This window comes from Puma concolor, chromosome B2, assembly GCF_028749965.1.
Source record: "Puma concolor isolate L17-30 chromosome B2, mPumCon1.1.hap2, whole genome shotgun sequence".
NCBI classification, from domain to species: Eukaryota; Metazoa; Chordata; class Mammalia; order Carnivora; family Felidae; genus Puma; species Puma concolor.
Window position 1 is genome coordinate 16,129,813 of NC_141671.1, and position 14,896 is coordinate 16,144,708.

General features: G+C 47.2%; 1 protein-coding gene across 8 annotated transcripts in view; it reads right to left on the bottom strand.

Moving 5' to 3' along the window:
* PHACTR1 (phosphatase and actin regulator 1) overlaps positions 1-14,896 on the bottom strand; it is a 570,997-nt gene that overhangs the window by 265,909 nt on the left and 290,192 nt on the right. The gene's annotated exons all lie outside the window — the stretch shown is intronic.

The window sequence follows — 14,896 nt, forward strand, 5'->3', positions numbered from 1 at the left end:
CAGCATGCCCCCGCCCGGCCCCGCGCCCGCGTCTCTACGGCATCGCCACCGCCGCGGGGCGGGTCGAGGGGGGTGGGGTGGGGAAGGCGCCGAAAGGGTCTCGACCTCGCCGACCTCGCCGCCCGAGCCAATCCGAACCCCGCGAGCCAATCCGAACCCCGCGGCGCGAGGAGGGCTTCCGGGAGGCGCTCGGCGGTCGCACCTGGGACGCGGCGCGCCCACCTCTCCCGCGGCCTCGCGTGCACTGCCTCCCCGCGGCCCCACCCTCCGTCAATCTGGGCCCCGGCGATTCGCGCCTGCTGGGCTTTGCAGCTACCTTCGCTCCCTCTCCAGCTCGGGGGCAGGACGCCAGCCTCCCCCTCCCCCTGGTCTTGGAGCCTCGCGCCGCCAAATGCAAGCAAGATGGGCCACACCGGAGGCAGCTGCGCTCGGAGCCCTCGGGGTGCGAGCGCCCCTCTCGTGGGCCACAACACATCACCATTCTCTGCTGGGTCCAGCCCACCGCCCTTGACTTTTCGCCGGAGCCGGCAACCTGTTAGGGCATAACTGATCTTTTCACCCTGCGTAAAAATCCCCCCAACCTGAAGGGGGCCTTCCACCGGCGTCCTTCAAACTTAGAATAACACGGAACAGGAAAGGCTGCTTTTATCAATCCTCAGAAACAACTTGCAACTCAGGGAACCCAGCTCATTTGGCTCGAAGGTTCCCCCAGCTGTCTTAGCACGGTGAAGAAGGCTCAGCCAGGCGAATGACATCTATCGAGATGTCCAAAGAGAGAAGTGTCTTAAATAAGGCAAACCCATGGCTCAGTGGGGTTGTGACAGATACGAGTTAATCGAGTTTGTCGTGCGCTTTACAAAAACTAAATCATACTATGTCTATTACGGTAATCTTGACTCGGATATTGCCAAATCCTGCATCACCTTTCAGAGAACTAAGGCTTGGAGAAGCCGCAAATCACAACCACCTTGGGTACTTATTTAAAAAATAGAGATTTGGGGCACCTGGGTGGCTCAGTGGGTTAAGCCTTCTGACTTCGGCTCAGGTCATGATCTCACAGTTCGTGAGTTCGAGCCCCGTGTCGGGCTCTGTGCTGACAGCTCAGAGCCTGGAGCCTGCTTTGGATTCTGCGTCTCCCTCTGTCTCTGTCCCTCCCCTGCTTGTGCTCTGTGTGTCTGTATGTGTGTGTCTCAAAAGCTAAATGAACTTTTAAAAAAGTAGAGCTTTGGGGACCCTGGGCACTGGGATTCTGGTTTAGGAGGTCAGTGGAGGGCCAGGAATCTGTAGCTTTAACAAGCTCCCTTCTGTGATCTTGATGCAAAGCATGAATGGTGAAACAGGTGCTTAGAGCCAGGGGGTCTAGCTCCCAGGCTGGGGGCTCCGGCTTCCTATTAAACCTCCTTCCTTGTGAACCACGACCTTAACCCCTTTCTTCCCCCAGGCCACTGAAATACTATCAAAGGAGGTATTATCACCACTAGTGGTTTCTAGGCACTTTCCCCAAAGTTAGTTTCATAATAGCCTGTGGCTGACACCCCCCCAAAGGCAAGTCACTGCTAGCCTCTCCTCCAACTGGGCCAGTTCCACACGTGATGGTTCCCCTCCCACATAAAAATGCCAACAGTCCACTGGGGATATCAAATTCCCGCGTTCTAATAAGCGTCTGATCATTGCAACGCCACCACTCCCTCGTTGATATTGCTGCTCATCTGCAAAATGTTCCGCCCAAATCAGCAGTTTCTTCTTCATGACGTAGTTTGGGACGTCAAGCGGTGCCATAGCCTGCTGGAGAAGTAGGTGCCAGAGACTCACGTGGAATTCACGTGTTGGAGTTGCAGGCTCTTTAAGTAGACAGCTAGTCTCTCCTGGGGTCCCCTGGGGCCTTCAGGGACCCTTCTCTTCTCACCTAGATTACCAGCCGAGAACCAGCCACGGGTAAATCTCACTGTATCCGCTCAGTGTCCGATTCCTACCACTCAGTCCCTGGCTCATTATAATTCTTACTCTAGACATAGCAAAAGACCCCTCTGTTATATCAGTGGGGGTATACGACGGAATGCATTGCGTTGTATTACGGGCAAACCTTTGTTATTCTCTTTTCCAAATCCTCAGATCCCTCCCCTAAACTGTATCACCTCTTAGCTACCTTCTGGGAAAAAAAGGACGCGTCTCTTCTTCAATGGCTTTTTAAAATTGCATGTTTTTCCCACCTTACTCAATGCCTCACGGACCAAGAGACCTGCGTTAACCCCATATGGTCCTACTAAAACAGCTAAGCCCACTGCAATCCTTTATGCACTCACGGAACACTAAACCAGACCTACAGGCTCCGGGGGGTCTCTCTTTTAATTGGCCAAGTGGTAGAGCACAGAGAACACGGCCGCGACCGCCAGCTTGGGCTCAAATATTAAAAACGATGCCCCACCGTTATGGGGGCTCTTTATTCAACTCAAAAAGACAAAGGTATACCTCTGAGTGCCATATCCTTGGCTGGGGATTCATCTCCTTCAACTCCCTTTCTTGAATTTGTGGCTTCTAACTAGCCACCGGTGGCTATTTATACTTAAGTTGATTAAAATTAAACAAAACTAAAATTCATTCCTTCGGTTGCCCCAGCCGCAGTTCACGTGCCGGGTAGTCCCATGTACCTAGTAGCTACTGAATCAGTCCGGGCAGAGGGTAAAACATTTCCATCATCGCTGCAAGTTCTAGGCGACCACGCTGGTCTTAGAAGATGTGGGACTTGTAGTGTCTCGGGCCCAACCGGGAGGCCGAGAAGGCACTGTCTCCTATTGTCACAATGGAAGGTGGCTGGAGAAAGGACCAGGATGCAATAAACCTTAATGCTGGCGGGAGTTTGGAAGAAGATGGCTGTGCCCAGTGGCCCCCGGCACTGTCCTTCCTGTGACCCTCAGCAGGCAGCGGGACAGATACACACATCCGGTTGTCTTTTCTTGACCCTCTTCTCTACCCTGAATGCCACCTCAGTGAAGCCTTCCTCTGATCCATTACTATACCGTTCCTATGGCTCCTGATGCCGAGAGGTGTGCATACAGAGTCTGGGTTTGTGTCACCGCAGAAGACAAACCTGTGAATTATGATCCTTGCAATCATGGCTCGGCTCTGTTGCTATTGAAAATCATCTTCCTGTATGGATAATGAAAGAAAACGGTCATCCGACAGCATTCTTGAAAAGAGGGTTTTTTGTGAGTTTTTTTTTTTAGAGAGTGTGTGAGTGAGAGAGGGGTGGCAGAGAGAGAGAGAGAGAGAGAGAGAGAGAGAGTCTCAAGCAGGCTCCACACTCCCGCTGCCCAACGCGGGGCTCAACCCCATGACCTTGGGATCATGACCTGAGCCGAAATCAAGAGTTGGGCACTCGACGGCCTGAGCCACCCAGGAGCTGTGGGATTTTAATTTGAAAAGGAAGGAGGGAAGCACTAAAAAGGAACAGTGCAGAACATCATGTCACCTGTAACAGGAATTCTCAATGCAGCCTATGTGGGATTTTTACCCAGAGGATCCAAGTGAGGAAGGCTTCCCTGCGGTCACTCTCAGTGTCACTTAGCCCCTTGGCAGTCTTGTTCCCATCCCTTCTTCAGGAGACACTTAACGTGTAAATCCCCTCCTTGAAACTTGTTCGGGGCCCTAAGACTCACTACTCAAAGTGCAGTTCCCTAGACGGGCAGATCCTGGTCACCTGAGAGCTTGGGAGAAATGCAGCGTCTCAAGCTCTGCTCCAGAACCTGTGTGTTAGCAAGACTTCCACGTGACTCAGTAGTTCATCAGGGTTTGAGAACCACCCCCTAGGCTTCAGCCCGGTTACAGCATTAATTGCCTACCAGTTGAATACACATACTACTTTCAAAGTAAATAGCAGATAGGACCCCTGATCTTCCAGAGCCTAAAATTTAATAGGAAAGCGGCACCTGGGTGGCTCAGTCGGCCGAGCGTCCGACTTCGGCTCGGGTCATGACCACATTTTGTGGGTTCGAGCCCCGCGTCGGGCTCTGTGCAGACAGCTCAGAGCCTGGAGCCTGCTTCGGATTCTGTGTCTCCCTCCCTCCCTCCCTCTCTCTCTCAAAAATAAATAAACATTAAAAAATCTTTAATAACAAATTAATAGGAGAGAGGAGGCAGCCGACGAAAGGACATACGAGATTTACAGAACCCACCCAGCTGAAACACGCAAACTTAGAACTAGAAGCAGCCAGGGAGAAATATGCGTTTAATACTCGGAGTGGGAGCCGTGTGTAAAGGGAATTCTGCAGGGATTAACGTGGAATCGACAGAAGTGGTGAAGCACGTCGGTCTGAAGGAGTTGGGGGCAGAGGGGTGGTGACAGACATGGTGGCCACATGGAGAGTGTGCAAGGTCACAGGCTAGAAGGGGTTCATGGTGATGGGGTGGGGGTCCAGGATGATCTTTAGCCTGGCGGGAGCATTATGCCCCGCAAGGCAGCATGTGAAAATCGGGCTTTCCAGAGGACACCACCATCGTGATGATGCGAAGACAACTGGAAACCGTAAAATTCCCCACGGCCACATGTGAGAAACGGTTTGTGATCAACTCAGAACTCAGCTTGTGTTCCGCTTTCCGCCTGTCCCTGCCCATCCGACTTTTAATGCTCAACAGTTATTAGGCTTAAAAGAAGTCAAAATCCAAGGGCATAGGGGTGTCTGGGTGGCTCAGTCGGTTAAGTGTTGGACCCTTGATTTGGGCTCAAGTCATGAGCTCACAATTCGTGAGTTTGAGCCCCACACTGGGCTCTGTGCTGACTGTGCGGAGCCCGCTTGGGATTCTCTCTCTCCCTTTCTCTCTGCCCCTTCCCTGCTTTCGTGAGCGTGCACTCATACGCTCTCTCAAAATAAATAAATAAACTTAAAAATATCAAAGGGTAGATATTTGGAAATGCTCATGGCGTGCTTAAGCTCTTATGAGAAAGATAGAGTAGAAATACAAAATATTAATGTCAACACAAGGCAAAGCAGTGGAACCATTCAACACAGCTATGCTTAGGTAAATATTACTACACAGATTTAATCTATAAAAAGACTTAACAGGTTTTTTTTTTTTCCTTCCTCACCATTTTTTTCTACAATTTACACTCAGGCTCTCCATTAGTTGTTTTGTTTTGTTTTTTCCTGATTCTATCTCCTTTTTTTTTTTTTTTTTTAAGATTTTATTTTCAAGTAATCTCTATACCCGACACGGGGCTCCCACTTACAACTCCGAGATCAAGAGTCACATGCTCTACCAACTGAGCCAGCCAGGCGCCCCTGTCTGTCTCCTTTCTTGTTCCTATCTTCCCTGTGGTGGGTTGAATGCTGGCCTTCCAAAAGATACATCCACATCAAATCCCTGGAACATTTGGGAAAAGGTTCTTTGCAGACAACTAAGTGAAGGCTCTTGTAGTGAGGAGATCATCTTGGATGACTTGGGTGGGCCCCGAATTAGATGATAAGTGCCCTCCTGAAAGACACACAGACAGTGAGGAAGACACAGGCAAGAGATGAGACGGGGATGTGAAACCAGAACCAGAGCCTGGTGTGGTGTCGTCACAAGAAATGACACAGTCACCAGGAGCTGGCAGAAGGTGAGAAATGGAATCTTCCAGAGAGCTTCTGGGGCGGGAAGGGGGGAGATGGCCCAGCCCACACCTTAAATTTGTATTTGTGGCCTCCAGGACTGCAAGAAGATAAGTATCTGTTGTTTTAAGCCACCAACTTTGTGGTAATTTGTGACACAGGCCCTCGAAAATTCATCTGCTCCCTAAATATTAACAATATATTTCTTAACACGATTTTTTTAATGTTTTACTTACTCTTGAGAGAGAGACACACACACACACACAGAGCATGAGTAAGGGAGGGGCAGAGCGAGCGAGAGCGAGTGAGAGAGAGAGAGAGAGAGAGAGAGAGTCCAAAGCAGGCTCCAGGCTCTGAGCTGTCAGCACAGAGCCCGACACAGGGCTCGAACTCACAAGCTGAAGTGAGATCATGACATGAGCCAAAGTCAGACGCGTAACCGACGGAGCCACCCAGGTGCCCCTGTTACATTTCTAATTTAAGAAAAACACCTATTTTTTTTCTTAGTTTGATCTAAATGTGTATGATGACAAAACCAGAACTGTAAACTAATCTACCAAATACGTATTTAAGAACAGGGTTAAAAATGACTTCCACATGGTCTCCGACACAGAATCGTTCCACACCACTGCTGTTCCCGTGTGTGTGCGTGTGTGTGTGTGTGTGTGTGTGTGTGTGTGTGGTTTTTGTTCTTTTTTACAGACGCTGGAAGGGAAGTATGGAATGGAATTGGAGTAGACTTTCATTAAGAAGGGGATGCAGTTTCCAGACTTTTTTATATTCATCATAATGCATTTGTATGCTGAGCAAGGAGACACAGGCAGAGTGGAGGCCAGTGAAAATTCTTCAGGCGACTCAGTGATGTATAAGGACAGCTCATACTCAGCTCCGTGCGCTGGCACAGCTGTAGGGCATTGTCTGTGGCTGGCATCTGTTCTAACAGGTTGAGCATCCGTTCTGACTCTTGGAAGTCTAGTTATTCGATATTTTGAATGCCACTCCTGTAGATAAACGTTAGAAAGCAGCCGCGCCATGGCAGACTTTAATTCTCCTGAAAGAAGGGTCTCTCCCACAGTGTTCTTCCAAAAAATGGGTTTTGGAGCCAATAGTAAAAGTTCTTCTGGCCTTAGCTTTTCCCTTATTATTTCTTACTCCAATCTGGCAGGTTGTTGGTGGAAGAACCAGAGAGCAGTCAGGGGCCAGCTGCTTTGAAGAAACAATCTCATGTGCCCGGTTTTAGAACTTGAGTTCTTGTCGTTTAAAAATATGGTTTAGGGGCGCCTGGGTGGCGCAGTCGGTTAAGCGTCCGACTTCAGCCAGGTCACGATCTCGCAGTCTGTGAGTTCGAGCCCCGCGTCAGGCTCTGGGCTGATGGCTCAGAGCCTGGAGCCTGTTTCCGATTCTGTGTCTCCCTCTCTCTCTGCCCCTCCCCTGTTCATGCTCTGTCTCTCTCTGTCCCAAAAATAAAAAATAAACGTTGAAAAAAAAAATTTAAAAAAAAATGGTTTATGTTTTATTTTATTTTTGAGAGACGGAGAGAGGCAGCATGAGTGGAGGAGGGGCAGAGAGAGAGGGAGACACAGAATCCGAAGCAGACTCCAGGCTCCCAGCTGTCAGCACGGAGCCTGACACGGGGCTCGAACCCAGAAACCATGAGATCGCCACCTGAGCCGAAGTCAGACGCCCAACCGACGGGGCCGCCCAGGCGCCCCTAGAACTTGAGTTCTTAAAAATATGATTGAGACATCTAAATGGGGTGAGCAGTTTCTGTGTGTGTGTGTGCACGCACACGCGTTTATGGGATTTTTGTTTTGTTTTGTTTTAGCTAAGGGTTTGCTTTTTTTTCCCCCTAAAACTGAACAGAAAGCAATTTTCCTTGTAGGCTTGGGTAATTATGCTTACTAAGGGGTTGTTCTGTGCAAACTGTTGTACAAACACTGAGCAGATAGCACCCCAATGGGAAGGGAAGAGGGAAAGGATTGAGACAAAACAGGTGACAAAAGAGGTGATTTGAAGGACAACCGTCAGCAACACATGCCTATAGCTTGACTGCAGTGTTATCTAGGGATGTTTCTTTCTCTTTCTGCATTCCCGCAGATGGGAAGAGGACCCGAGTCATCTAGTTCTCAGGTCCAAAGAACTCCGCCATGCGGTCAGAGTGAATCTCATCTCTGTGGGTGGGATGCGAAGATCAGGCTGGTAGGCTATTTTCTGCAAGATTTTCTTTGTCAAGCATCTTTACAACCTGTATTGCTGATACCCAATGGAGGCACTCAGTCTACACTTTAAAATTTGGGATGGGGGGGCGCCTGGGTGGCTCAGTCGGTGAAGCGTCCGACCTCAGCTCAGGTCATGATCTCACGGTCTGTGAGTTCGAGCCCCGTGTCGGGCTCTGTGCTGACAGCTCGGAGCCTGGAGCCTGTTTCAGATTCTGTGTCTCCCTCTCTCTGCCCCTTCCCCGCTCATGCTCTGTCTTACTCTGTCTCTCAAAAATAAATAAATGTAAAATTTTTTTTTTATTTTGGATCAAGTATTTCTGCTCATGTCCAGGGGAAAACAGAAGAGAATAGGTAGAGGTTGAGAACTGGTTAAGATCAGCGAGAAGCCTGTTGTTCCAAAGTAGTCTGTTTCTTTACATTTTACTCCAAGTCATAAATCCCATCTTATTTTTAAAATTTTTTTTTGAGGTTTTATTTAGTTTTGAAGGAGAGAAAGAGAGACACAGTGAACAGAGAAGGGGCAGAGAGAGAGAGGGAGACACAGAATCCGAAGCAGGATCCAGGCTCTGGGCTGTCAGTACAGAGCCCGACACGGGGCTTGAACTCACAGACGGTGAGATCATGACCTGAGCTGAAGTCGGACACCTAACCGACTGAGCCACCCAGGCGCCCCTCATAAATCCCATTTTAAATGAGATGTGTAGCCGTATGAACACAGCCTTATGTTTCTTTCCAGAAGCGGGTTGATTTTGGCGATTTAGATACTTCTGGATAGTGATCTTACAGAATAAAAGCACCTGACCACAGAGATGCCCTTAAGTGTACTTAGATCGCAATACAATAAAAAAGCCCACCAATAAGGAGATGGCTGCATAAATTATGGTATATTTAAAGCATGATGCCACTAAAAATAGAGTGATGTCTTTACAAGTTGGCTCGGAAGCATCCCCACAACGTACTGTCAATGAGAAAATTAACATACAGAGGCCTGACTCGGTTTTGTGAGACACATACAGTGGGCATGGGTATTAGTCTCCAAATATTTCTGATTCACGATCTTCATATACGTGGCGGGATTGCAAAAACGTCTAAATCCCCTCGAGGGTAATGGCTGGAGCCGGGTGGCCAAGTGTAACCTACAGTGAGGAACTGTAGCTGCTGCTTTGTGTTATGAACTGGGCCGAACCTACCTGCCCACCCGCAAAGGCCATGCGCTCCGAGACATGAACTTGCGCTGTTCCAAGCTGCTGAAGTCCCGGTGTCGATTTAACTGCAGATTAATCTAGCCTATCGAGATTACTCCAGCAGCGACACGTGGGTGTGAGAGATGTGTATCTGTGCGTGCATTTGTATATTATCTATTACTTTATTTAGTTATCACACCAACACCATAAAATGGAACTACTATTTCCATTTTACGCTTCAGGAAACCGAAGCGCGAGAAGCTTAAACAAATTTCCCAGGTTACCCAATTAGCAGTTTGCCAGTTAGAAGCCTGAGCCAAAATGTGTTAACCTGCAAAGCATCCTTTTCCTTCCCCAGCCATCCCACTGACACACAGAAGGAAGGTGGTTTTCCTTCAGAGGACCCTCAGCACTATGCAGGGACAGAAACATATGCCATCATGAAACACAACCAACAAAGGTTATCAGGATACAGGCACGGGACATAGAAACCTTGCCTGTCATGCAGAGCAGAGCTGCTGGGGGGGAAGGAGAACAGGGGTAAAAATAGGACGCACAGATCTTACCTATCATCTATATTGGCAGATTCCTGCCTTTTCAGTCTTGAAACAGACTGTGGTTGATACTCACTGATGTTACTGTTTTAGGACCGAGATTGCGTCTACAGCGTGGTGAGCCCCTCGGGGCTGTCTGACAAAAACTCAGGATCAGCTAATGGTAATTGGCCGTTAGGACCGAACCACAATTGTGTTTGTACAGAGCAGGTGCAGGAACAAGGTACTCGGATAACGTGACATTGGCAAGAAATGCAGATTGGCCCCTTTTTCCCCTCCAGTGTGAGAACTTTAGTTGTGCGTGAAATATAACCGCGGTGTGAGTAGCTGTGAGTAGCCACCAATGGGGAGATCTTAAATGGATACTGCAGGTGTCTAAATGTGAGATAGGCAAATTATTTCTTCCACAGAAAGTAAGATGGCCTAATTCACTGAGGAAAACATTACGATGTGCTCTAAGACTTGTAAAGTGAACGATCAAAGGAATATTTCTGCTTCCAACAAGCCAAGTTGTTCCCCTCTTCCCAGCATGCCAGGGTCCTGTGATCTTGTGAGCTTCCGAAATCGTTTTCCTTTTGTTTCCTTTTCTTTTCTTTCTTTTCTTTCTTTCTTTTTCTTTTTCTTTCTTTCTTTCTTTCTTTCTTTCTTTCTTTCTTTCTTTCTTTCTTTCCTTTTTCTTTCTTTCTCTTTCTTTCTTTCTTTCTTTCTTTCCTCTTTCTTTCTTTCTTTCTTTCTTTCTTTCTTTCTTTCTTTCTTTCTTTCTTTCTCTTACAGTAGAGAAGCCATGCTGAAGAGGAATTGTGTTTAGTTTTCTACATTACAGGTCAATAGAGCTTTCCTCTGTGATACATATTATTTCTGCACAAATTATTATAACAACAGTTTGTAGCCGTGTTACATGAAAAAGGAATGTTATTTACAGTGCTGGAAGGATACGGTAAAAAGCTAAGAAGGGGGGCACCTGGGTGGCTCAATTGGTTAAGCTTCTGCCTCTTGATTTCAGCTCAGATCCTGATCTCATGGTTCATGAGACAGAGCCCCACGTTGGGCTCTGCGCTGAGAGTAGACAGCCTGCTTGGGATTTTCTCTCCCTCCCTCTCTCTCTACTCCTCCCCCTGTCTTTTTCTCTTTCTCAAAATAAATAAATAAACTTTTTAAAAAAAGTTACAAAGAGTCTAAAGGGAGGTCACACAGAATGTGTTGTTGGAATTTAAGAGTAGATGAGTAGATATACATGTGTATCTAGATAAGGATGGGCCCTAAAAACCCAATCAGGGCCACAATGATGAGTCTGCACAGAAAGAGTCCATTGCAGGGGAGAGGCAGGGAGGGACACAGCACTTTGTGAGTTTCCAGGGTGTTTGTGAAACTGCTGGGCTTTTTACTAAGAAATATACTAGATATTTTTATTTATACACTTACTTATAAAATATATTGATGCAATAACAAATATATTAGATATCATATATTAAAATTAAATGTTGGGGCCCCTGGTGGCTCAGTTGGTTAAGCATCCGACTTCGGCTCAGGTCACGATCTCGAAGTTTGTGAGTTCAAGCCCCGCGTCAGGCTCTGTGCTGACAGCTCAGAGCCTGGAGCCTGCTTCAGATTCTGTCTCTGTCTCTCTCTCTTTCTCTCCCCCACTCATGCACTCTCTCTCTCTTTCTCTCTCTAATGCAAATAAACATGCAAAAAAAATAAAATTAAACGTTATATAATATCATATATTTTCCATATGTTTTCTATGTTTAAGTAAAAAGACTCTGACATAATCCTCACAGCAATTCCAAGATTTGAGGTGTTCCAACCACCATCTGACAAGGAAGGAGCCAGGGAGATGAGAGAAGGTGCACAAAGTTGTATCATGTGAACGGGGCAGAGCCCAGACGCACAGGACGGCCAGTCACACACCATCCAGACACAGCCCTTCTCCACCGTATTGTGCTCCTGTCCAGAAACGTGCCCAAAGGAAAGAAGCTATAGTGAAGGTAAAAATATCTTTCTACGCCAACCCAGGAAGGAAGAAATTCCTGGAGGGCTTCTTAAAGATGAAGGGCAAGCCTATTATCTTCATCAGGATCTGCCCATTTACACTGGAAGGAAATCTACTTTCCCATTACATGGATTAAAAAAAAAAAAAAAAAACAAAAAACCAAGTACCGAAATGAACATTCTCTCATTCCCCAATCTTGTAATTTGTAAAACATTGTAAGACATGCCCTTTTTTCCTTGAAACTCAGCAAGTAAAAAATAAACAAAAACAAAAAAACAACTTACTGAACCCTTGACAAAAGTGATCAACTCTTAGAAAACCTGGGAGTTACGATAAAAAATGAAGGAAACGTTCAGAGTCCATGCACATCAAATCGACGTGTTTTTTCTCTACCACCAAACATGATGAACAGAAATTATTTAAAGCAAATCTGGCCCCAAATTTTAACTATGTGAAGTCCTTTTCCAGACTCTCTTTCTTTTTCCAAATTGGTGGTATGTCAGGGCAGACCTGGAGCCCAGGTTAAGATCCCTTGATTTCAAGACAATAGCCATGCCTTCCCAGGCTAGCTTCCCGGAGACCTGTCAGTCCCCTTAAGGCGAAGAAGCCCTTCATGCTTTTAAGTCCTAATCTCAACTTTACCTTAAAAGCGAAACACCCCTGTTTTGCATGCAAGAGAAAGGCACAGACATTGTTGCACAGCCCGAACCAGACGTGCCAAAGTTAAAAGGGTTCCGACGGCATTCGTGCATGTGAATTACAAGCATTAATCATAAAGCTTCCCTGCTAATACGTTCATGAGCCCACACAGGGCATGTTTTATACGAGGATCTGCCCCACTTTTCTTAAATGGTGCATATCAAGTCAGCCGTGAGTTGTTCAGAACACTCAATACACAGTTTGGGAACTGTTACCCGCCGTTATGTTCACGGAGGGTGAACCCCCGAGGCAGGCATTGGCCAAACGAAGCTCAGTGTTTGACAACCGCACATGATCAACCGACAGCTGATACTGCTTCCAGATTAGCTATACTTTTAAACAGAGACAGGCTCTGTTTCTGTTACCGGCTTTTGTAGGTATGCGCGTAATGCAGGAGACACAATAAATCACAGGAAATGCTCTCTGCTTAGAATTTTCCTCGGGTTTGGGGCGCCTGGGTGGCGCAGTCGGTTAAGCGTCCGACTTCAGCCAGGTCACGATCCCGCGGTCCATGAGTTCGAGCCCCGCGTCGGGCTCTGGGCTGATGGCTCGGGGCCTGGAGCCTGTTTCCGATTCTGTGTCTCCCTCTCTCTCTGCCCCTCCCCCGTTCATGCTCTGTCTCTCTCTGTCCCAAAAAAAATAAACGTTGAAAAAAAATTAAAAAAAAAAAAGAATTTTCCTCGGGTTTTGTTAACATGCAAATAACGAGGGAACAGACAGGTCCACGTGTAATGTTGGAACGAAAAAGAGAACCGAGCTGCTTTGCCACCAATAAATACTGGCAACCAAGGATGTGAGTGCACAGAAACGTATAAAATGCTTTGTAGGGCATGCTGGCGTTTTGCCAGGTCAAGGAAGAAACTGGTGGGAGCCTTCACCTGAGATACTGTGTTTGCTAAAGGAGACGAGCCGTGTGCTTCTGTGTTCTCCAACACCACCTTGGCTCAAAACTGTAGAACAGAGGGAAAAGATCGGTAACCCAAGAAGGAAAGGGTCCATTCCACGCAAATAAATAGTTTGGGGGGGGGCGTTCGTTATAAATATAAGGATACGTTTGAAAACATGAGGAGGCTGCCCAGAAATCTTTACATCACTAATTGTTGGAGGCAGGAATGAAGGAGTCAACAGAATCTGGACCAGCAAATCCAGACTGATGCTCTCCGCGCTGATCCCCTGCCAGGGTCAGCTGGACCAGTACTCCAGTGAGAGCAGTCTTATAAACCAGGGGAATTCCTCCTGGACATTTTGATTTACCTATGGCTGAAGCATGGCTTGGAGGCTCAGGGAACACAGAGGTTTCAAACCAACGTGAGAAGTTAAAGAGAAGTCCGGAAACAAGAGACCCCCTCCCCAAAGTGAGGGCACCCTGTGTTTCAGCCTGCTGCGTTTCTCTTAAGAGGTAGAGTTGAATCAAGAAACCATATTTCGGAACATTACGGAGAACCTGGAGAAAGGCGTCATTGTGTTTGCCTGAGCTGTTGCAAGTGGTGCTGGGGGAGGCGAAGGACTCAAATTGACCCGGAATGTGTAGTCATATTCTGAGATTCAACAGTCTGGCCCCGAACTTTTCTGATCGTCTCCTGGTGCAGACTGCTGTTCCTTCCCAGGTCTCTCGTTTCTCCCCTGTCGCTTGCACCTGAATCCTCCTGCCTCATCAATGTCGCTCTGTCTTCTGTACACAGTGGCCAAGCCTTATGCAGGCTTCACCTTAATTCTTTGCTCATTTGTGAGAAAAATCCCCAGATCTGGGGGGGTGGGGTGGGATGAGATGATGCCCCATCTCGCTCTTCAAAACTTGAATTCAAGAGACAACTTCTTTTTTGTTAAGTGCCTTTATTTTTGAGAGAGACAGAGAGAGCATGAGCAAACCGGGTGTGGGGAGACAGAGATAGAATCCCAAACAGGCTCCACACTGTCAGCGTGGAGCTGGATGAGAGGGTGGGGGGTTGAACTCACAAACTGTGAAATCATGACCTGAGCCAAAATCAAAAGTCGACCACTTAACCAACTGAACCACCCAGGTGCCCCTAGTAATTTTTATAATTAAGAACCCATCAGGGCACCTGGGTGGCTCAGTCAGTTGAGCGTATGACTTTGGCTCAGGTCATGATCTCGCGGTTTGTGAGTTCGAGCCCCGCATCGGGCTCTGTGCTGACAGCTCAGAGCCTGGAGCCTGCTTCAGATTCTGTGTCTCCCTCTCTCTCTCTCTGCCCCTCCACCACTCGCACTCTGACTCTCTCTGTCAAAAATAAACATTCAAAAAAATTAATAAAAAAAGAACCCATCAAAATAATGTCTAATATACTATGCACCCATAGGTATATATCACCGTGTTACTTTCATGAAATTTTCTACCAGTGAACAATGAACTGTCTCTGGACACAGACTTTCCCCTGATTCCTTCATAAATCTTTTCTAGGAATCAATCCCCCCAGAAAGCCAACTGAGTTGACTTGAGTTGCAAAGGTAAAAACTTTCAGGATGGTTTGCCCTCAAAGTGAGCCATACATTCTTCGGTGGATGAAATGAGGGGGTCGGGCTAGTAGATGATTGCTAAGGTCTTTCAACAATGCAATCCTTGACTTAATAGTTGTTACATTTCTACCCCTGGAAGAAGGCTCAGGAGAAAAGAAACATAAAAAGAAGAGGGAAATGTGTTGGA